The sequence below is a fragment of the Eubalaena glacialis genome, chromosome X (assembly GCF_028564815.1).
Source record: "Eubalaena glacialis isolate mEubGla1 chromosome X, mEubGla1.1.hap2.+ XY, whole genome shotgun sequence".
NCBI classification, from domain to species: domain Eukaryota; kingdom Metazoa; phylum Chordata; class Mammalia; order Artiodactyla; family Balaenidae; genus Eubalaena; species Eubalaena glacialis.
Window position 1 is genome coordinate 68,971,532 of NC_083736.1, and position 22,688 is coordinate 68,994,219.

The following is a 22,688-nucleotide window of genomic DNA, read 5'->3' on the forward strand; positions in this document are numbered from 1 at the left end:
TCTTTGTCTTTTTTAGTTACTAGTTTTAATTTAAAGTATTTTGTCTGATGTATTATAGCTACCCCAGGTTTTTCTTGTTGTTGTTACTATTTGCTTGAACATATCTTTCTCCATTCCTCTACTCTCAGTCTATTTGTGTTTTTAAGGCCAAAATGAGTCTCTTGTAGGTAGCCTGTTGTTAGATCTTATATTTTATTCATTCATCCATTCTGTGTCATTTGATTGGAGAATTTAATTCATTTACATTTAAAATAATTATTCATAAGGACTTAGTATTGTCATTTTGTTAATTGTTTTCTGGCTCTTTTGTAGATCCATTGTCCCTTGTTTCTTATCCTACTGTCTTTTTTCTTGTTTTCATGTCTTTTGGTATCAGTGTGCTTTGACTTCTTTATCATATTTTTTTGTGCAATTGCTTCAGGTTTTTCCCTTGTGGTTACCATGAGGCTTATGAAAAATATCTTAAAATTATAACATCTTATTTTAAGCTGATAACTACTTTACTTCAATAGAATTCCCAAACTTTGCATTTCTACTTCTCCTCCCATTCACATTTTAGTTTATTACTGTTACAATTTCCATATTTCTATATTGTGTAACTAATAACAGGTTATTGTAGTTAAGCTTATTTTTCCTTATTTTCCTGTCAGGGAGGGGGAAGATGTGTGCTACTGGCTGAGAACAGCTGGATAGGACTTCTGGCTTGTTTCCCTACCCCAGTGAGGATGAGCTCCTCAGTTGCCTAGATTCTCTGATCAGGCTTACTAGGTGGTCAGGACTGGGTACTATATTCAGTAGTAGGTGGGGCTATGAATTACGTTCTCTCTCCTAGCAGGGCAGCATTATGGGATCCAGGGCCTGTATGGCTCACTAGGAACCCAAATCAGGCAACAGTGTACACTGAATTCCCTGGTTAGGTATGGCCACCAGTTTTGCTCTGCATACAGGGAAAAACAGGGATGTGCTCTCTGTTCAAGTGCCCCTGTAAGCAGGGCTATTGGTTGGGTTATGCAGCCTCGCATGCGCTCTGGCTAGGGTCCCTGTTCAGGCAGACTGAAAGCTGTATTCAGCACTGATTAGGGCTATGAATTAGTTTCCCTGTCCAGGCGCAATGGAAGAAGCAGCTCTAAATCTGGTAAAATTCTTTTTTTGCCTTAAGCTAACCCATGACCCAAGTTCACTGGCTGAACAAGTCCACTGGCTTTGCCCTGGAGATTATTGGCTGTGCTTGCCCATATCCTGGCTTGAGTGTTGCTGGCTTAAACAGATTCCAGGTATTCTCACCATTCCTTCTCATCAGATGGAGCTAGGAGACACTCTCTAGAGTGGGTGGGGCCATGTCTCAGTTCTCCTGCCTGGGCAGGATGGGGAGGAGCTACTCCAGACCTCTTCCAATTTTTCCCAAACAGGTTTTCTTGTCAGGAGGGTCTGAGAGCTACCTTCAACCTTGGCTAATTAATGAATTAATCCCCTTGCCTGGGCATAGCAGGGGAACCCACCACGCCCAGTACTGGCTTTCTTCTGGGGACAATCAGCTCTGCCTACCCACCTCTCGGTATCCAGCTTCCAGGTACTCTCACCAGCCCCTCTGGCCAGACAGGGCTGGAAGACACAATCCCCAGTGGGTGGAGCTGACTCAGCTCCTTGTATGGGTGTGGGCAAACCAGCCTCCAGTGCTGGCAAAATTCCTCATTTGAAAACCTGAGTCAGACAGATCTGAACCACAATGAGTTCCTTGAGTGCACCATCAACTTGGTTCTGCAGATAAGCAAAGCCACTGGTTGAGATTACCACTCGAGCACTGCTGGTATGAACTCGGTTTGCCAATGCCTGTGTGCTGGTTGTTGTAAGCCCCTCCCCCTTCTTTGTAACAGTCAGATTCCCAGTGGTTGAGCCCTGCAGACTCCCCTGCAGTCCCCATGAGGCAAGACTAGAATAGGGGCTTCCATGAAGTGACCCACAATGCTAGGGGTGTTGGTTGTCCTCCCTGGGCTCTTTTCCCACTGGAGGAACAGGAGGCTCAGCGGAGACCCCTCCATGTGGTGCTGCACTGGCTTGGGGTATGGGCAATGTGGTTTTGTGTGTAGCTGCTTCCCTTACCCTTCTAATGCAGTCTGTCTTGGTCTCTGTAGTGCAGGGAGCTGTTTCGGCCTCACCCGTGTGTTCTAGGATTATCTCAGTGGTGTCTTATTCATGAATAGTTGGTAGTTGTTCTTCTTGTGAGAGAGAGTGAAGTGACGAATAATCTATGTCACCATCTTGGTGACGTCACTCCTCATTTTTTATTTTAGTTGTTGGTGTATTCTCTTTTTTTCTCCCTCATTCTAGCTAGTTTTATCAATATTGTTGTCTTCAAAGTCTCAATTTTAGATATCTGTGATTCTATTGTCTTTCTCTTCTCCAGTCTTTATGATTTTCTTCTGTTGTGTGTTTAGTTTGCTCTATTTGTTTTAGTTCCTCCAGGTATAAAATTAGGTTATTGCTTTGAGATCTTTCTTTCTTAATGTAAGCATGTATATCTATAACTTTCCCTCTAACCACTGCCTTTGCTGCATCCTGTAAGTTTTGGTCTGTGTTTTATTTTTCTTTTATCTCTAAGTATTATCTAATTTCTCTCATTATTTCTTCTTTGGTTGTTTAAGAATATGCTGTTTAATTTTTACATATTTGTGAATTTTCCATTTTCCTCCTGTTTTAGATTTCTAGCTTCATTCCCTTATGGTCTGTATTAGTCTGCTTGGGCCACCATAACAGAATACCACAGACTGGGTAGCTTAAACAACGGATATTTATTTTCTCATATTTCTGGAGGCTGGATGTCCAAGATCAAGGTGCCAACAGGGTCAGTTTATGTGAGTCCTCTTTTTCTGGCTTGCAGATAGCTGCTTTTTTGCTGTGTCCTCACATGGCCTTTCCTCTGTTTGCATATGAAGAAATAGATCTCTGGTGTCACTCACTATTCTAACAAGGACACCAGTCCTATTAGATTAAGGTCTCACCCTTATGACCTAATTTAACTTTAATTACCTCCTCAAAGGCCCAGTCTCCAAACATCATTACATTGGAGATTGTGGTTTCAATATATGAATTTCAGGGGAGACAAAATTCAATCCATATCATGGTCTGAGAAGATGTTTTGTTGATTTCAATCTTTTAAATTAATGAGACTTTTTTGTGGCCTAATATATGGTTTATCCTGGAGAATGTTCCATGTGTTCTCAAGAAGAATGCATATTCTTCTGTTGTTGAATGAAGTGTTTCTCTCTCTCTCTCTCTCTCTCTCTCTATATATATATATATATATATACACATATAATACTGAATATATATATATATATATATATATATATGCTTTATGTATTTGTTGTTTGGGTCACATATGTTTATAATTGCTAAATATATATTTGATGAATAGACACTTATCAATATATAATGTCCTTCTCTCTTGTAATAATTTTTGACTTAAAATTTATTTTGTCTAATATTAGTGTAGTGATGTTAACTCTCTTTTGGTTACTATTTGAATGGAATGTATTTTTCCATTCATTCACTTTGAAACTATTTTTATCTTTGGTTCTAAAATGAGTCTCTTGTAGACAGCATATTCTTGGATTATGCTTTTTTAATCCATTCTGCAAATCCCTGATATTGACTGGAGTGTTTAATCTACTTACATTCATGATAAGGATGGACTTTCTTCTGCCATTTGTTTTCTATCTTATAGCGTTTTTAATCCCTCATTTCCTCCATTTCTGCCCTCTTTTGTAGTTAGATGATTTTTTGTAGTGAACCGTTTTGATTACCTTCTCATTTCTTTTTGTGTATATGCTTTATTTTTATTGTGCTTACAATGGGGTTATTATTTAGTATCTGACGTTTATAACCATCTAGTTTGTATTGATACCAACCTAACTTCAATAGCATACAAAAACTATGCTCCTATATAGCTCCATAGCTCCATTCCCTCTCTACATCACTGTTGTCACAAATTACATCTTTATACATTGTGTTCCCAATAACATAGATTTATAATTATTTTTATGCACTCATCTTTTAAATCATGTAGAAAATTAAAATTATATACATAAATAAAAATACAATAATACTGCCTTTTGTTTTCCCATGTATTTACCTTTACCACAGATTTTTATTTCTTCAAATAGCTTTTAATTATTGTCTAGTTCTTCATTTCATTTCAAATCTAAGGACTCCTTTAAGCATATTTTGTAGGGCAGTCCCAGTGGTAACAAACTCCCTCAGCTTTGTTTATCTGGGAATGTCTTTATTCTCCCTCATTTTTTTTTAAGACTTCTTTTATTTATTTATTTATTTTATTTAATTTATATATGGCTGTGTTGGGTCTTCGTTTCTGTGCGAGGGCCCTCTCTAGTTGCGGAAAGCGGGGGCCACTCTTCATCGCGGTGCGTGGGCCTCTCACTATCGCGGCCTCTCTTGTTGCGGAGCACAGGCTCCAGATGTGCAGGCTCAGTAACTGTGGCTCACAGGCCCAGTTGCTCTGCGGCATGTGGGATCCTCCCAGACCAGGGCTCGAACCCATGTCCCCTGCAATGGCAGGCAGATTCTCAACCACTGTGCCACCAAGGAAGCCCGCCCTCGTTTTTGAACGACTGTTTTGCTGGATATAAAATTCTTGGTTGACAGTTTTTTCTTTCAGCACTTTAAATATGTCATCCAACTGCCTTCTTGTCTCCATTGCTTTTGATGAGAACAGTTGTTAATCTTATCAAGGATCACATGTATGTGACAAATTACTTCTCTCTTGCTGATTTCAAGATTCTTTCATTTTCTTTGGCTTTTGACAGTTTGTTTATACTGTGTCTCAGCACATGTCTCTTTGAGTTTATCCTGCTTGGAGTTGATTGACCTTTTGTCAGTCATTTGTAAGTTCATGTCTTTCATCAAATTTGGTTAGTTTTCAGACATTATTTCTTCAAATATTTTTGTGTCCCTTTCTCTCTTCTCTCTCCTCCTCCTTCTCTTCCCCCTCCTCTTCCTCCTAACCTACTCCTCCTTCCCTTCTTCTTCTTCTCCTTCTCCTCCCCCTCTCCCTCCTTCTCCTCCTTCCCCTTCCTCTTCTTCTCTTCCTCCTCCTTCTTCTTCTCCTTCCCCTCCTGCTCCCTCCTCCTCCTCCTCCTCCTCCCCCTCCTCCTCCTCCTCCTCCTTCTTCTTCTCTCCCATAATACATTAAGCTATGTTCACTTTCCTTCATTCTTTTCTGCTCTTCAGACTTAAATGGTTCTGTCTTCAAGTTCACTGATTTCTTTCTTCTGCCTACTAAATTGCCTGTTAAATCGCTCTATCGATTTTAATTTGTTATTTTAATTTTCAGGTTCAGAATTTCTTGGTTTTTTAAATAATTTCTATATTTTTATTGATATTCTCATTTTTTATACCTAATATTTTGGTTTCCTTTTCTTATCTGTCCATGGTTTCCTTAACTCTTTTATCATATTTATGACAGTTGATTTAAAGTCTTTACCTAGTAAGTTCAATGTCTGGGTTTCTTCAGGGTCTGTTCCTATCAATATATGTCTTTCTTTGTGCCATACTTTCCTGTTTTTTAAAAAATGCCTTTTTAAAAAAAATTGGGCATTTGAATATTATCATGTGGCAAGTCTGAAAATAAGATTCTTCCCTTTCTCATGTATATTAATCTGCTTAGGGTACCATAATAAAATACCACAGACTGAGTGGTTTAAACAACAAATTTGGGTCTTCCCTGGTGGTGCAGTGATTAAGAATCTGCCGGCCAATGCAGGGGACACGGATTTGAGCCCTGGTCTGGGAAGATCCCACATGCCGTGGAGCAACTAAACCTGTGTGCCACAACTACTGAGCCTGCTCTCTAGAGCCCATGAGCCACAACTACTGAACCCGTGTGCCACAACTACTGAAGCCTGCACACCTAGAGCCTGTGTTCCACAAGAAAAGCCGCCGCAATGAGAAGCCCGTGCACTGCAATGAAGAGTAGCCCCCACTTGCCGCAACTAGAGAAAGACCGCATGCAGCAATGAAGACCCAACGCAGCCAAAAATAAATAAATAAACAAAACAAAACCAAATTTGTTTTCTCATAGTTCTGGAAGCTGGAAGTCCAAGATTAGAGTGCTGGTAGGGTTGGTTTCTGATGAGACCTCTCTTCCTGGCTTTCAAACTCCTTACTGTGATCTCACATGACATTTCTTCTATGTACATGCATGCCTGGTGTCTTTTCCTCTCAATAAGGACAGCAGTCCTATTAGATTAGGACCCCACCATTATGCCCTCATTTAATGTTAATTACCTCATTAAAGGCCATATCTCCAAATACCATTACAATGGGATTTAGGGGTTGAACTTATGGATTTTGAGGGGACATAATTCAATCCATAACACCAGGGTTTGCTGGTTTTATTTTTTGTTTGGGAAGACTGTTGTAGTCTGTTTAGGGACTTTTTAAAAATATTGATATAGTTGCATTTTTTTTAAGTTTTCTTTTTTTTTTTGATGTAGACCCTTTTTAAAGTCTTTATTGAATTTGTTACAATATTGCTTTTATGTTTTGGTGTTTTGGCCCCAAGGCATGTGGGATCTCAGCTCCTTGACCAGGGATTGAACCTGCACCCCCTGCATTGGAAGGTGAAGTCTCAACCACTGGACCACCAGGGAAGTCCCGATATAGTGGCATTTATGATGCCATTTTACTTTTTATTTTCTATGTGTCTCATTCTTTCTCCTTCCTTTATTCCTCCTTTGCTGATTTTTTTTTTGGCCATGCCACGTGGCTTGCAGGATCTTAGTTCCCCGACCAGGGATCAAACCCATGCCCCCTGCAGTGGAAGTGTGGAGTTCTAACCACTGGACTACCAGGGAATTCCCTGATTATTTTTAAGTGGATATTTTACACTGTAATATTTTAATTTTTAAATAATTTTCACTATATGTTTAGTGACTTTTACAAACTATTTTGTGTACACCATGTTCCTTTTGGTTGTAGTCACTGAAGTCTCTGTTCCTTTTGCTCATGTTCAGCTAATGTTTTGACAGATTTTCTTGAATGCCAGGAGATAAAGACAAAACAAGGGATAACAAAAGAAACATAGAAGAGAAATAAAATCAACCTCTCCAACCAAACACCTTTTCCAGCTTTTGCAGATTGGCTCTGTGCTGGGGCACTCCTTTAACAGGTTTGCACTGAACCTAAGGATAAGCCCAAGGTGAAAGCTGAGAACTTCTCTCTTGCCCTGGACATGGACGTGGGTATCTAAATTCACCTGCATCCATGGGTGCTTTAGGGTGCTTCCTAATTTTCCAATCTCCCTCAGCTTTTCCTCTCAAACTTTAGGTAGTGTATTGTCTTAGCCAAATCTTTTGCCCCAGGCATCTGCAGGGTTTTATTGCTCCTTGCAGTATTTTCCAGCAATGCCCACAACTATTCCATCCTGAGTTCCAAGTTTGGAAACTAAAGATTGGTGTCTTGCATCAGTCCTTCAAGTTGCTCCCAGACAGGTTAGAACAGACATACACAGGTCCCATCAGAGTAAGTTCTGCTCTGCTCCAACTGGAACTAGAGAGCAAAGTCCCACAGGGGGGAACATGGTCTGCCACCACTTCAAGACTGACACTGCATCAAGGAGTGGGTATGACAAGGGCAAGTAAAACTGCCAGAAAGTTTTCCTATCATTTTCAAATTTTCTTTTTCCTGATTCAATGTTCACTTGGTTGCTGTAAACAGTTGACTGTTTTCCAGATTTCTGACAAACTTGGTTCTGTTTCTGCTTTTATTTTTTAATATTTCTGTGAGGGACTTCCTGGAGGTCCAGTGGTTAAGACTCCATGCTTCCACTGCAGGGGGTGCAGGTTTGATCCCTGGTTGGGGAACTAGGATTCCACATGCCATGCAGTGTGGCCAAAAAAAGAAAATATTTCTGTGAGAGGACAGGAGCTTAGAGTTGCCTGCTCAGCCATTTTGTTGATGTAACTCTTTTTTAATTTTGAAAGATAGTTTTGCTGGTTGTAAAAATTCTTCATTGATAGTTTTCTTTTCTTTCAGCCTTTTGCATATATCACCTTTATATCTTCTGGCCTACGTGGGTTCTAGTGAGAAATAAACTGTTACTCTTATTGAGATTGTCTTGTACATGATGAGTCATTTTTCTCTTGCTGTTTTCTAGATTTTCTATTTGTCTTTGGGTTTCAAAATTCTTTTACTTTAAACTGTCTGGGTGTGTGGCTCTCTTTGCATTTATCCTATTGGAGTTCGTTGAGCTCTTGGATATATAGCTTAATGTTTTTCATTAAATTTGGGAAGTTTTCAGCCATTATTTCTTTGGATACTTTTTGTGCTCCTTTCCCTCTTTTCTCCTTGTGGTACTTCCATTACATATATGTTGCTTTATTTAAAGATGCCCTACATTTATTTGACTCTACTAACTTTTCTTCATCCTTTTCCCTCTCTATTCTTTGGATTACATAATTTCCATCATGTGTCTTTAAGTTTGCTGATTCTTTCATCTTCCAGCTTAAATCTACTGTTGAGCACCTCAGTAAATTTTTCATTTAAATTATTTTAGTTTTGAACTCCAGAATTTCCTATTGTTGGGTTTTTTTTTTTGGTAAATTTTTGTCTATTGAGTCTATTTGAAAAAAAAGTATCATTGTACTTTTATTGCTTTGATCATGGTTTCCTTTAGTTCTTTGAGCATATTTATTATAGCTGCTTTGAAGTCTTTGCCTGCTAAGTCCAACATGTGGTCTCTCTCAAAGGCAGTTTGTGTTACCTGATTTTTTCCCATGTATTGATCATACTTTCATTTTTCTTTGCATGTTCCATAATTTGTTATTGGAAATTGGACATTTCTGATAACACATTGTAGTAACTCAGGGGTACTGATCACTCTGCCCTTGGGGCTTTTTTTTGGCTTGTTTTTTAGTTTAGAGACTTAGCTGTACTATTTAAATGAAGTCTATTTCTGCTTCAATGTGAAGTATCTGATGTCACTCTTCAGAGCATGCAGCCTTGAACATGCATACAGTCCCCATGGGATGACATAATTTTAGCAGGCCTCTTTATTACTGTGTCTTTCCCTTATATCTGTTAAACTGTCTGCCTCTGTTAGTATAATATCCAGCCATTTGCATCTACTAATTGCTGGGTGATTGCTCTATTTATTAAAACAGTGACCTGGGTCATAAATTGCTGTACAGTCTGATCCAATTGAATTTGGGCATTTTTGCAGCAGTAGTCTTTGAAACCAGTTTTTGAAGTTTGTTCCTACTACAGGAGGGCTCTTGTTTGCTGTGTAGGGGTGGAAAATTTTTCCTTTCCCCCTTCTAGGTTATTTGGCTGGTCTAATAATTAAATTGATATGACAGGTTAACGAGAAAAACAACAAAAGTTTAATAACATGTATACTTCCTGCATACATGGGAGATACCTAGGAAAACTGAGTAACTCTCTGAAATGGGTGAAGTCGTCACCTTAAGTACTATCTTCAGTTAAAGACAAAAGATGTTGGGGGTGGGGAATCACTTATGGGAAGTTAACAGGAAAAGCATAGTAGTTATACAGATTGAAGTCATTGCCTCTCCACTGATAAGAGTTTTTAGAGATTTAGAGTCATCCTTCTCTTCCTGGTACAGAAAGGGAGACATGCTTACAAATAGAGATTTCCCTTATAAATGTAAATGTTTCTTACAAAAGGGTAAATTCTACTCAGTTTTCAGAGCTTCTCTCATGTCTGCTTTTTTTTTTTTTTAATAACCAGCTTAAGATAGTCAATATGCCAAAGAGTCATATTTTGGGGTGGCAAAATCTGCTCCCCTTCAGTTGTCTCTTTCCATGATTCTCCCTGTTAAACATCTAGCTGGTCTATGGCTTATCTTATTTCTCTACTGGAGCTATAGCATTAGCTATATATATGCTATATATTATGCTATTTATATACTAAAATCTCCATTGCTTTTAAGAGCACCATTAAGCTTGAATTACCCTACATTGTATTCCAAATAAATTCTATTCTCTTGGGGAGAGCATTGAGCTATCTGTTCTTATTTCCTGCCTCTCATCCTTGGGCAAAATCTCTGTACTGCTGCCCCAGAACAGCTGGCAGGAAAAGTGGCCCACTTCTCTCAGAGTGAAACTTCTGATTTATGAGCAGGACAGTGGTTGGGGGTAGTAACCTCTGGTCTTCTTGGCTTACCTTTCCTGGAGCTCTCTCCTTGGCTGCCTCTCCTTGCTGCATGAGCAAGCCTGTGTGAGGATGATCAGACACTGGTATTCTCAGTCTGCCTTGCCTGGGGTGGAACTTCTGTCCCACAATTGTGGGCTGGTGGATGAAGAGTCCCAAAGTTATCAACCACTCTTGCCTAGGATAGAGCTTCTGCCACATGGAACTGGAGGGTGGGATGAGGGTGGTCTCCCACTCCAGGGCAAATTCCTTAGCCTTCACTGGTAACTTGTGGGGAGAGGTAGGCTGCACCTGCTTGGGGTAGAGCTTGCAACATGCTGAGCCAGTGAGGGGGGCAAATGCAGGGAGCAGGTTGTGTTTCAAATGCCATAAACTTGCTGTTAGTAGTGAAATGTAGTAGATTTTCTTACATCACTGTTTCTTCATTTGCTATATGCTCATAGGAGAATTCCCAGAGACTTAAAATGCCTGTTTTAAAAATAATTTTTGGTGGGGAAAGTGTCTGTGGAGGTTTTCACACCACTATTCTGGAATTTATCTCCTTTGGCCATTATTTCTTCAAAGTGTTTCTCTGCATCCTCCCCTTAGAACAAACAATTACTTTTATATTAAGCAGCTTGGAGTTGTCCCACAGCTCAATGATTGTATGTTCTTTTTATTTCAGTCTTTTTTCTTCTGTTTAATTTTAGATAATTTCTAAACAACTTGCTATGCAATCAAGTTCACTAATCATTTTTCTTCTGTTTCTAATGATCTGTTAATAGCATACAGCACATCTGTCATCTTTGTCATTTTTTTTAACTATAGAAGTTCAATTTTTATATTTTTCATGTTTCTTCTTAACATGCTTATGTTTTCTTCTACCTTTTTGAACATATGGAATATAATTATAATAACTGTTTTAACATTTGTTTTCTACAATTTCTATTATCTCACTTCTGGGTCTGTTTTTACCGTTAATTTTTCTTTCCTTTATTGGTTTTATTTTACTGCTCATTTGAATGGCTGGTAATTATGTATTGAGTGCCAGATACTGTGAATTTTTTCATGTTGAGTGCTAGATATGTTCTTTTCTGTTTTTTTTTCTAATCTTTTGGCCATGCAGCATGTGGGATCTTAGTTTCCTGACCAGGGACCAAACCCACGCCCCCTGCATTGGAAGCGTGGAGTCTTAACCACTGGACCGCCAGGGAAGTCCACTAGATATTTTCATTACTGTTAATTCTTTTTTTAAAATTAATTAATTAATTTTATTTTATTTATTTGGTTGCATCGGGTCTTAGTTGTGGCAGGCAGGCTCCTTAGTTGCAGCTCAAGGGCTACTTAGTTGTGGCTCATAGGCTCCTTAGTTGTAGCTAGCCAGCTTCTTAGTTGCGGCAGGCAGGCTCCTTAGTTGCAGCTTGAGGTCTCCCTAGTTGTGGCTCGCCAGCTCCTTAGCTGCAGCACGTGGGCTCCTTAGTTGCAGCAGGTGGGCTCCTTAGTTATGGCTCACGGGTTCCTTAGTTTTGGCTCGCCATCTCCTTAGTTGTAGCATGCATGTGGGATCTAGTTCCCAGACCAGTGATTGAACCTGGGCCCAGAGTCTTAACCACTGCACCACCAGGGAAGTCCCATAATTCTTGAGTTTTGTTCTGAGACACAGTGAAGTTACTTATGAACAATTTGATCTTCATAAGGCTTGTTCTTAAGCTTTGCTCAGTAGGTCCAGAGCACCCTTTAGTCAAGGCATAATTTTCCCCATTACTCACTACATAATACCCTTGTGAACACTTACAGCTCTTGGTCCACGAGTTACCAGTTTTTTCCACTCTGGCTGGAGGCAAAATGAACTGTTTCTGGCCCAGAGATTCAGAGATTGTTTCCTGTGTTCCTTTTGGATAGTTCTTGAGGGTCTCCACTTTGAGAACCACTGCCACGTAGCATAAATTCACACAACATTAAAAGAGTTATTTAAACTTTAGGCATGCAATTTGCAAGATCCAACAAATGACAGGGGGTTTGAGAGTAAAAAAAAAAGGCATAATGCTTATAATAGAAAATTCTCCTTAAAAGCCCATTTCTGACATTTAAAAACCAGTGTCAGTGTCACTAAAAATAACACTGACATGAACTAAATATTCCAACAGCTGTCATCTTAAAACTCCTTGAATTTGATGAGAAACATTTGGTCCCCTGTTGTCTGAAGAGAAGACTTTATATAGTACCTGCTGTGTACATAGCCGATCTCTCTGATATCCTTAGCAACAGCCATTCTGCTGCTCATCCAACTGCTCCAAAGCCTTGGGTAATAGGGAGGAGGATTATGGAAATAGCAAATTCTGAAAATACAATAAACTCAGCCATAGACTTTGCATTAATTGGTAACCTGTAGCCCAGTTTGATAATGCAACACAGTATCACATACAGGTTCACTTATTTGATTTGATGATTCTATAAAGATGGGACACAATTTAAAGTAGGAATTCTTAACTAGGATATATGAACATATTTCAGAGTATCTGGAAACCCTCTGAAATTATAAAATTCTCTGTGTGTTTGTGTGTGCGTGTACTTTTCTGTGGAGAGTGTCCATAGTTTTCTTTAGATTCTCAAAGGAGTGCATGACCAAAATAAGATTTAGGGTCCCTAGTTTAAGGCAACCTCAAATGAGTTCAATTTCCCTCTCTCCCTCTCTTCCTACTACCCTTTTTTTCTTTCTTGACAATAGTATTCACAAAGGTAATAGCTCATAGCAGTGAGAATTATTATAAAGAAGTAGATTTAAAGCTGGATTGGGTAGCACTAGAAAGACTCCATAAAAAATACATTGTTTTATTTATCAACTAGGATTGTAGTGTCTACACCCTTTGAAAACAGTCATATAAGGGCAAAGTTGTTTCTGACAACTTTGGTTGAACTGAACTTGTCTAAAACTACCAGGTGAGTAAAAAGTAGAAAACTTCCCAAGTTCATGATAAATGAAAGTATTTAAAAGTAATGTTTATATATAGAGCTCCAGGTGGTTTTGTTACAATAATCAGACAGAGGCAGTGATAGAAATGCAAATCTGAAGTTCTCTGGATCAGTATAGACATAGAAGAGGTAAGTTAATTTTACCCACAACAAAATTACAATTTTAATAGATTGATAATATGTAGGTAGAAAATAGAAGGCTTCAAAGTTTAGGGGAAATCATAATCAAGTGGAAAATAGGTTAAAATGTTAATGTTTCCCATCTTGGCTTATTTCCCCCAGTATTCCCCCTTAATTTTTTACAACTCACAGAACCCTCAACCCTCAGTACCCAGTAGCCCTGCCACACACACACTTATGATTCAGAAGCCACTTCAGATTTGCATTTGTACTCGTTCCCTCTGAACTACATTACTCTAATAAGTGCTTTCTAATTGTCCAGGGTAATTTATGTATGGTATGACAGTGGATTGGTAAATATAACTTAATCACAATTTCTGACTAATTGGTAGCCCACATTCTTTAATGCTCCAATAGCAAAACTTTTGCTTTCCTTGTACAATGAATTGCATTTTATTTTTCTTGAAATTCTTATATACTACAGCCATATTTATTTTAGAGTTTGCCAATGCCAACTAAAGAATGTTGCTTGCCATCTGGCTCTACAAAGCTTAAGTCACTGGACACTGTAGTCACTGACCTTTAACACACCCTGAAATGAGTTCAGGGTGGAGATCAGGAATGAGGCACTCTGGGAAAAGCTGGCAGAACAGGCCTTCAGATAGATATTTTCAGTAGGAAGTTCTATGAACCCAAATTCTTGCATCTTCTCATACCTAGAAAAGCACTAAAATCATTAATGGAAACAACTGCTCCTCGTGACTAGCAGCAACCTTCTACTGAGATGTGTGCTTAATTGCACATACCCCCTTCACCAAAATCACACATATACTGACCTCCCCCAACCCCCCCAACCTCTTCAGAGTAGTTCCTCAGAGCTATCTGAGAGGCTGTCTCATGGGCTATAGTCCTTAGCCCCAAATAAAACTGAACTCACAGCTCTCACATTGTGGGTTTTTTTTTTTTTTTTTTTTTTGTCAACACCAACATTGTCAGGATCTGGGTCTAATATTGTGCTAATTTGCAAAGTTGATATAAATACTTCAGTTAAGGTTTATGAGGAAAATTTCTTCTAAAACCATAAACATATTCAAATACTTTTAATAAAAGTTTGCTTAAAATGTACTTTTTACTATCATAAATTTTCCACCCCGTGAAAGTCTAAACAATGAAACATGCTACTGTGTGAGAATGAGTATTTTAACATTCAAAAAGAAACTAATTTTTCAATGTCCCTACATTTGGTGAGAAAATTAATCTGTAAATTTTGTTGTTTATAACATGAAGAAAATACATGTCTATATCTTTACGCATTCCTGTATGAACCATTTTACGTATATCTATAAATTAAAGCTTCCTTTTAAACATCTATGCCTTGAATTTCCTTAGTAACCTCTACTCAAATAAGATTCCTGTATAAAGGTCTCCTCTTTTATGCATTTTTTAAATCTAGAATCATCAGCTACCTTTGTTTCTGGTATTTGAATTTTTTACATTGTGTTTGTTATGCAAATTAAAGCTGTTTATAGCTGATGCATTGGAATAAATGAAATGGGATTTTTCAACTGAGATGTTCTGAGGTCTTTACCTAGTCAAAGTAAGTACTTTTTAAATAAGCTTAATTGGAATAAAAGACTTCTTTCTGGTTTGTGTTAAGTCTGACCTCTACAGGTTGGGCCTTTCCAAAGTGATTCTCCATTATTATTTAGTCATGGTCAGCAATTTTGTTCCAAACTTCAGCTTTCAGTGCTCTGCATTTTCAATGACTTCTGCCTTCTTGTTGGCTAATTCTGTCTGAAAATGATTTTTTTGTGCAAATGAAGCATCTATTGAGGGGAAGCTTATCTGAGGCTTACTGAATAAGGGTCTCTCCAAATGTTTCTCTGAGGGTAAGATATAAATTAGGAGCAAGTGGACCACTGTAATCTTTTCTCAGCATCATTGTATTTTTTTTTCAGGTAACATGCATCTGGAGAATAATAAACATAGTCTTCACTGTAAGAAAAAGGAAACCAGAGTTCATATCACCCTTAGACATATAAGTTTTCTTTTTCTTTTTACTTATCACAATAACAGAGGGAAAGGCAAAAGATGTGTGAGGCTGAGCAGACTGAACTTGATTAAGTGACATTAGACTAGTCAGCATTCTATCTAAAAGCCATTGCTGCGAATTTCCCAACTAATATCCATGTAGGAACATAAGAAACACTGAGCACAGGGACGGGGCGGGTGTCTGGAAGATGAGATGTTACAGAGGAGTCTACATGCCACATACAAATCAACCTGGGAGTGAATAAACTCCACTATTACACCCATGAAATGAGAAGTATAGAAACTTCCATCAAGGTGGTCTGAAATTTTAGCCTTTGCCAACATTGTTTAACAACTCCATAATATAGAAAAGAAATGACAATTTTATGCATATGCTTTTAATAAAGAACTTAGGAAGATAAAGCTGGTCAGTATTTGTGGGTATTTTTGTAGCAAGACACATGGTTTTAAGAATATTATATACAATTACTTGGAGCAGATTGGTGGAAAAAAGGGTTTGTAGCAAATTGGCAACTTGAGCATAACTGCTGAGGTCTCCAGTGCTTTTCTTTTTCTGGCTCTCCAATGCATGTCATATATTACCAAGACCCAGTACAAGCTTTCCTGCTGCATTAAAGAATACATTTAATAGTTTTGAACACTGTGTGGGACACAGCCCTAGCCCTTTTGGGGAAGTAAACGGTCATGGGTTGCATGCTATTAGGTGCCATCCGTTCATTATTATATTACATAATACCTGCATGCAAAAGACTACAATTTAATACGGTACATTATAGCTCTGGTTAAAGAAATGCAGATGTACCATACCTCATAAACTATTTACTACTGATTGGATGGAACTCATGAATTTTCAAAGAACATGAGACTTGTGGAAAGGTCTAACAATCTTGTCACATGCCTTCTGTGACTCTGATAGAGGCACAGAACATGTCTTTGGCACCAACTGAGTACCTTAGCTACTCTAGGAGCAGAAGTTTTAGAATGTATGAATGGAATATTCTTCACCTGCAGTGACTGTTGGACTTTTTTCTAAGAGGACAGAGACTCATTCCTTTAAAGTATTTGCTCCTGATGACCAGGCAGCCTGCTTTGGGGGCACTGTGTGTGTGCACACATGTATAGATATATATGTGTGATGATAGGTGAAAGGGATAGGCTTTGCATGACTGTTAACATTCCTATGAATTTGGGCCATATTAAATTTCAGATGCACGTTACAATAATGTATATTCAATATTCTTATACCTGCTAGGATTGTGCTTAAATCTTCATTAATCTCAATGTCTACACTTTGTGCAACTTGGCATAAACATGAGGAAGCACATTCTTTTCTCTGGCAAAGACAATCCTGAGAGTGGGCTCTATGGGTGCCAGAGGACATAATGGCACTGGCTGATGCCACACAGTGTGAAATATATGTGTCACATGGGGCCAGAAGGGGAAAGAGGCACATATTACACTTCTATCACATAGAAAATAAGAATTGCATAAATTGCATACTTTCAGATTTTGGACAAAGTGAGACTCTTCTGAAATGTGGTCCTGCCCCAATTGCTCTCAGTGTTCTAGGCTGCTCCATGGTTATTCCAGTACTGGGAAGCCAAGTCACTCTAACGGTGCACTGGACATGGCAACTGTGAGTTCTGTCCCAGACAGCTATGTGCTTTTGGAGGGTGCTTCATTTCTTTTGTCCTTAATTTTTCAGGTTGTACCATGGGGAAAATCACTTCTATTCCACCTCTTTCCAAGGACATTGTTGGAATGAATGGAATAACATTAATAAGGTACTCTAAGTTCTGCAAGAACAAATCATCAATGAGAGTGTGGAAGAAAGAATGGAGCACACCGATTTGTTCAGAAATACTGTTCTGGTTAAACTTTGCATTCCATTCCTGCAATGAAGGATATATAAGAGCACTGGGGAGTTACATAGCACCTTTCACCTGTATGATCCTAACAATGAGTGTCTTTGTTTTGCAAATGGGGAAGATGGGTACCAAAGATTGGGAAATGAGATCCCACAGAGGTTATTGGACATGGCCCCAAGGAAAAGCAAGCAAAGGAGCCAGATCAGGGTATGCTAATTATCAAACAAACTTGTCTGTCTTCCTTATAAATAGTCAACCAGTTGGGGGGGGGGTGTCTAGGTATAGAAGTCAATACTCAATGACCTATAACGGGGATAGTATCAGAATCTATAAGCTATTGGAATAAAGGTTCAGAGATAGGAATAGGGTTTCTTTATTTCCCTAAGCCCCCAGGTAAAACCCTGATTTATTTGGCCTTTTGAAGACAGTGTAAGTCTGTAAGACATTAAACAATCAACTCTGCATTATAGCTTTCCTGAGCTTTACCCTTCCAGTGCTTTTTTGTAGTTCCCTGACACTGTCTTTTATGACCTGATTTCTATGAGTGCTGAGTGCTGATACACTCTATTCATTAAATAAGTACTTGATTCCTTCCTGACTTTGAATCATAGTTAGCGGCTATTCTGCCTAAACTCTTGGCAGAAGATGATGGATGGGAAAGATTGCTTTGAGGCCTACTGGCTGTGGAGTAAGCAACAGCCCTACCTTTAGGAAAGGTGCATTTCTACATGAATATAAGGCAAGGCTTGGCAAACATAAGACCATGTGGATGATCAAATAAGCTTGCAAGATAAACCCAAACAAGAGAGTGTTTTAAAGGGAAAGAGGAAGGGGGAAAAAATCTTCCCATCTGAACATACACGATTTCTTCATGAAACCCAGTGTGCATAGTCCTCTAGGCTGGTTCTTGGCATCTGAGTTTGAGAAACAGTCCCTGGCCCTAATAGATTTAGTCGTGTCTAGTATCCTCTCAAATGAAATGCTGGCCACAATCACAATCCATTTAATTTATGCTGAAAGTCTTACCATGACCAAAATTACCTAGAGGATTCAAATGAACAGGTCTTTCGTTGCTTTAAGTAGCTGAATTGCTCACATTCACAGCTCTACTGGAATCTGAACACTGAATTGTTTGTGGCAGGCAATTCTTTTTTACGCAAAAAGGTTTTAGGGGGAATAATTTAGCAAAACTAACATCCCTCTAGGAGCTCAACAACTTGTTATCAGTACGATGCCTCTAACTCACTGATCTCTGTAAGAGTTGGGACTTCTATTGTTAGCAGCTGGGCACTATGACACTGACTGAGAAATGAAAACCATCAATACTCTTAGGTATTATTATTATAGAGAAGCAGCATTAATGTCCATACTCATTGATTCAGGCACTAGGACTAAAATAAAGGCTTATTATAAATAAATTGGGAAATGGATGTAAACTATCTTAATGGCTGCACTACTACTGGAACTAAAAAAAAAAAGAAAAGAAAAGAAAAAAGAGAAAGAATTGGCATATTACTATTAGGTTTTTCACTATCTGTACACTAATCCCTGTTGTGAAAAAAAGTATCTTTAGTGCTAATTCTTAGGCTAATTTCAACTGTGAAACTTCACCCTTATTAACAGTATTGTAATTAAACCTGAACATCATCCTTAAACCCCTTAACAAAGCCAATGGTCCATAACTTAGGTTTATAGTTTTTCTTTCATCATAAGAGTAATTCATAAAGGCTAAAATAAAGCTAGGTAGCAGAGAAAAGAATAAACGTTACTGGAGAATTTTACCACAGTCTGGCATTAAAAGTCTTTAAAACACCAATCATTATGTTAAATAAAATGGAAATCTGATTTGATCTTCTCTCTTAGCTGTGGTGTTTTCAGGAATACCACACATCTATGACAGAGAACAGGTTTTACATAGTTGTTCAATTCCCAGTTTGAGGACCTTGACCACAGTGTTGAATCTCCCTCTTGAATTTTAGGTACCTGATATAGGGAAGGTGTTCACAGCTCAGCAAATATTTAAATTGCTATTAAAAAAATATGATTGAATAAAAACTTCAGATTTTTTTTAAGCTTCAATTTTCACAACACCACAGAAGAATTTTGTGTAAATATGCTGCACATATGCATGCTTATAAATGCACATGTGTACAAGCAGCAAGCTAGTCTGATTCCCCTCAATAAAACAGACTCTATAGATATGATTAACAGTCTTTCTAGGGGAGTTAAAGACTCCAAGGAAGTCTTTTGAGTTCCCCTTTACCTGACAAGAGGAATGAAAAGAGCCTCTGGAAAGATAAATATGTTACATTTAGGCTTTCACAGATGGGGAGAGGGGAAATGAAGAAAGAAGCAGAGGAAGACTGGCTTGAATTAATTGCTACCAGATTGATGAGTTCAGCTAGTAAATTAAATAAGCTGTAAAGTCCTGAAACATCTATCTGCACAGCAAGTATTTGATGGGATGCTTTCAAATTGTGACGCTTCCAATCTGCCATGGTGACTTATTTTGAAGATTAGAATGGTTCCCAACATTGAACTCTGTAAGCTTCATTGGAGATACAGGGTCCTGGGAATGAAAAAAAGAAATTCACAGGTGAGCTAAACTACTGTAAATAGCCACATGGTAACATCCATTGACAATAATATGCAACTGTTATATATTTTTGAAGAGTATGGGTCAGCATTGAAAAATATTAAGTGAAAAAAACAGGATGCAAAATTATATATACAATGTTATACTTATTTTTAACCCAGAATCTTTATCTGGAACAAAGAGCAATGAAATACACTAAGTTGTTGAAAGTGGTGGATTCATGGGTAATTTATTTTCATTTTCTCTACTTTCTACTTGTATTTTCCACATTTCCTCTAGTACATATACATAATAATTTGATAATGCAAAAATATTTATTTCTGAAATTCACAAGAAATAACATAAGCTTTGAAATTGGGCAATTCTGAATTTGAATTCTAACTTTGCTATTTGCTCTCTCTGTGATTCTGGACAAATTAGTTTCTTCATCTGTAAAACAGGCATAACAAAATCTAACTAAAACAATATCTGGCATATAGTAGGTACTCAAGCAGCTATTATTAGTATAAGCTTTCTGGAAAACAATTTGGCCATATATATTAATGGTCTTTTAAAAAGTTCATACCGGTAGTTTTGCTTCTAGGAGCCTATCATAGGAAAATGATTATAAATGAGGAAAAAGTTTAAGTTCAATGATATTATCGACAGCCTTATAATAGTGAAAAACTGAATAAAATCTTAATGTTGGACAGCAGAGAATTGGTTAAATAAACAATAGCATCTTGATGTAATGGGAAATTACTTTCAGCATTAGTGAAAAAAGCAGAATTCAAGCTGGAGAGGGTGTGGAGAAAAGGGAACCCTCTTGCACTGTTGGTGGGAATGTAAATTGATACAGCCACTATGGAGAACAGTATGGAGGTTCCTTAAAAAACTAAAAATAGAACTACCATACGACCCAGTAATCCCACTACTGGGCATATACCCTGAGAAAACCATAACTCAAAAAGAGTCATGTACCAAAATGTTCATTGCAGCTCTATTTACAATAGCCAGGACATGGAAGCAACCTAAGTGTCCATCAACAGATGAATGGATAAAGAAGATGTGGCACATATATACAATGGAATATTACTCAGCCATAAAATGAAACAAAATTGAGTTATTTGTAGTGAGGTGGATGGACCTAGAGTCTGTCATACAGAGTGAAGTAAGTCAGAAAGAGAAAAACAAATACCGTATGCTAACACATATATATGGAATCTAAGGGGAAAAAAAAAAAAGGTCATGAAGAACCTAGTGGCAAGACGGGAATAAAGACACAGACCTACTAGAGAATGGACTTGAGGATATGGGGAGGGGGAAGGGTAAGATGTGACAGAGAGAGAGTGGCATGGACATATATACACTACCAAACGTAAAATAGATAGCTAGTGGGAAGCGGCCGCATGGCACAGGGAGATCAGCTCTGTGCTTTGTGACCACCTAGAGGGGTGGGATAGGGAGGGTCGGAGGGAGGGAGATGCAAGAGGGAAGAGATATGGGAACATATGTATATGTATAACTGATTCACTTTGTTATAAAGCAGAAACTAGAACACCATTGTAAAGCAATTACACTCCAATAAAGATGTTAAAAAAAAAGCAGAATTCAAAACTGAACACAATATGGTCTCAATGTTTAACAAATATATTCATATAAAATATCGATGGAATATAACAAAATGTTAACATGAGTTATCTTCAGGTGGTGGGATTATAGGTGATTTAAATTTTCTTCATAGTTTTTTCTCTTTTCTTTTATGTTTAATATACTTTTAAAATTATTTCTAACTTTTCCTTTTGGCCATGCCGTGTGGCTTGCAGGATCTTAGTTCCCTGACCAGGGATTGAACCTGGGCTCACGGCAGTGAAAGCATCGACTCCTAACCACTGGACCTCCAGGGAATTTCCTAACGTATTTTTTTAATTATAAAAACAATTTATGTTCATCATAGAATAATTGGAAACTATAGAAAGGGATAAAGAAAAAAATGACCTATAATCTCAGAGACTGTTTCCCACCCTCCCTCCTTCTCATTCATTCATTTGACAAATATTTATTGAATACTTGGCATGTACCAGGCATTGTGCTAGAAGCTGGCACTAAAATGTGAACAAGACATAGTGACTGCTCTCAAGGAGCTTACAATCTAGTTTGGGCGACAGAAAAGTAAGTAGGCTATTACAACACAGAATAAAAGGGCTCTCATAATGTTGTTATGGTGGCACCCAAAAGACATCAGTCAGTGATATACCCGAGTAAATGATGTGGAGGCTGAAACCTAGAGAATAAAGACGATATAGCCAGCTGAAGGAGACTGGAATGGAGGAGGTGGGAGGTTGCTGAGGAAGCATCCCAATCATGGGAAGCATCAGTGGCATGTTTGAGGGGCTGAAAGAAGTTGAGGTGTGGCTCAAGTATAGAATGTGGGGATAGAACTGGTGAAGAGGAAGCTTCAGAGTTGAGAATCTGGAGAGATGAACAGGGGCTGGATCATAAAAGGGCTTGTAAGCCATGTTAAGGAGTTCAGACTATGCTGAAGCCAACAAAAGAGCCATTACACAGCTTTAAGTGTTTCATCATTCTAGTTGCAATATGGAGAATGGACTGGAAGAGGGGCAAGATGGGAATCAGGAAAATCAGTTAAAAAGCTATTGCAGTAACACAGATGACAGACACATGGTCTGGGGTCATGGTAATCAGGCTAGAAAAAGTACACGGTTTCCAGAGATATTTAGGAATTACAATCAACATACCTCAGTGAATAATTAGATGTGAGTGGGAGATGAAGGAGAAGGAACAAAACAGGTAATGGATTTTGGGGTGGGTGAAATTGAAAGGTACTTGGTTATTCAGGTCTGGAACTCAGGAAAGAGTTCTGGGCTGGAGATACATATCCAGTAGTTATCAGCATACATATGCCCTTTAG

At 38.3% G+C, this 22,688-nt stretch overlaps 1 protein-coding gene across 1 annotated transcript in view; it reads right to left on the reverse strand.

The window, feature by feature from the left end:
• Window positions 1–19,542: 19,542 nt before the first annotated feature.
• Window positions 19,543–22,688, reverse strand: part of ZDHHC15 (zinc finger DHHC-type palmitoyltransferase 15) — a 129,349-nt gene continuing 126,203 nt past the window's right edge. The window contains exon 12 of the mRNA XM_061178466.1: window positions 19,543–19,750. The gene's annotated coding sequence lies outside the window, so the exon portion shown is untranslated. The remainder of the gene's footprint in view (window positions 19,751–22,688) is intronic.